Source organism: Penaeus monodon, chromosome 29 (genome assembly GCF_015228065.2).
Source record: "Penaeus monodon isolate SGIC_2016 chromosome 29, NSTDA_Pmon_1, whole genome shotgun sequence".
Lineage (NCBI taxonomy): Eukaryota > Metazoa > Arthropoda > Malacostraca > Decapoda > Penaeidae > Penaeus > Penaeus monodon.
This window is the reverse complement of record NC_051414.1, coordinates 33,081,082-33,082,940: the sequence shown is the minus strand read 5'-3', so window position 1 is coordinate 33,082,940 and position 1,859 is coordinate 33,081,082. Positions and strand designations below refer to the sequence as shown.

The 1,859-nt window shown below is 29.4% G+C and overlaps 2 protein-coding genes across 2 annotated transcripts in view; one reads left to right on the top strand and one right to left on the bottom strand.

Annotated features, from left to right (window-relative positions):
• Positions 1–199, bottom strand: part of LOC119592176 (beta-sarcoglycan-like) — a 4,683-nt gene extending 4,484 nt beyond the window's left edge. Inside the window, exon 1 of the mRNA XM_037940999.1 lies at positions 147–199. The gene's annotated coding sequence lies outside the window, so the exon portion shown is untranslated. The remainder of the gene's footprint in view (positions 1–146) is intronic.
• Positions 200–684: 485 nt separating this feature from the next.
• Positions 685–1,859, top strand: part of LOC119592175 (kelch-like protein diablo) — a 9,169-nt gene continuing 7,994 nt past the window's right edge. Inside the window, exon 1 of the mRNA XM_037940997.1 lies at positions 685–820. The gene's annotated coding sequence lies outside the window, so the exon portion shown is untranslated. The remainder of the gene's footprint in view (positions 821–1,859) is intronic.

Genomic DNA, 1,859 nt, shown 5'->3' with positions numbered 1-1,859 from the left:
CTCACATAGGTTGAAAAAGGCATAAATATGGGTTTATATCGATATCTATTCAGGGGATGATATATGAGACGCTTGGAAACCTTTCTTGTATCAATGATTTTATCCACTTTCACTTAAAAGTATGTTAATAAATAAATTTTATTTACTTAAAATTCTGCGATGTTCACTTATAGTGCTGCAAGTCGAAGTCAAAGTTACGCGTTCGATTTCACTTCAATATATCAAAACGAAAAATTATTAATAAAAAATTGTCATAAACTAATAAGAAAAACACGTTAAAAATAAGAAGTGGTAAGAAAAATATATCATGAGATACATACATAATATTAATGTGATTTTGCGCTGATTAATCTAACATACAGCTTTAACCTTTAGAGGATTGAGACAAGAGGCAAAAAGTCGTCTGCTAGTTCAATCTGCTCTGTGATTGGACAAGACCAGATACACCTTTCCTGTGATTGGCTAAGAGACGAAGCAACCAACCAATCACAGGATAAATGGGGTCCTTCTAAACTTACATATCTTTTTGGCATAAAATGAATAAATAATATAATCAAATTACAACCATAACTAACATTTCAAACTAAATATAATAAACCATAATTAAAAACAGAAAAAACACAAGCATATACTCCATTTTTAGCTAGAGACATACTTCCAAAAATATGCGTATCTTCACCGTGTTGATGTTTTCTCCTGTTGCCTAAAAGTTCAGAGTTAAAACAAGTCCGACTTTAATTTGCTTATTTCTGGCGTAGCGAATTCTCCCAGCGCCATTATGTGATGAACAGAGTCAATGTGGGCGGCTCTCCTACTATAGGTGAGTGTTATTTATCCCAAAGGGAAGGGAATTTGATGCAGAAAATAAGGGTTGTTATCGAAACGTAAGTGACTTCTGAACTTCTTGCGTCAAATTGTAAGTTAATTTCTAAGTAATTAAGTGTTTTTAGGGAGATATTTTTTAATGAGCAATATGCTGTATTAAAGGGTACGTAAGCTTGATATATTCAAAGTAAATAAAAATACTTATACTTTCTTATGATAACTATAAAAGGTAATTAGTGTCATGTGAGAACAGGTGAATTTATTAAATTTTTTGTTATTATCCTTAGGAAGCAGAATTAATTATCTACATATATTAAATCAACCGATTAATGAGTGGTAAACTATTAAGAAATGTAATAGCTAGGTAATTAAATGCTACAGTATCAGTAGAAGGTAAACTGTAAAAACTTTATACATCATTAAATTTTTAGACTAGTAAATTCTTAGACTAGTAAATTCTTTTGCTGTTAAATTCTTAGGCTATTAAATTCTTAGACTATAAAATTCTTTGACTATTAAATTCTTAGATTATTAAATTCTTAGACTCAAATTCTTTGGCTATTAAATTCTTTGGCTATTAAATTCTTTGGCTATTAAATTCTTAGACTATTAAATTCTTAGACTATCAAATTCTGAGGCTATGAAATTCTTAGGCTATGAAATTCTTAGACTATTAAATTCTTTGGCTATTAAATTCTTAGACTATTAAATTCTTAGGTAATTAAATTCTTAGGCAAATAAATTCTTAGCTATTAAATTCTTAGACTATTAAAATCTTAGACTGTTAAATTCTTAGGCTATTAAATTCTTAGACTATTTTTCATTTCATATAGAAACTATTTATTTAATAAGCAGAATAAGGAAAAGCACTAATGAACATAACCTTCCATTAATCACCACGATCATTGATAGTTGATCTATCTGGTGAATTTATCAACCAGACTAAGCTAAGTTTGGCCCGATTATATATTGCGCTTTGGTTTAGTTTGCAAAAGTGTTCAAGTTGTTAACACTGACTACATTAGTCACAGGGA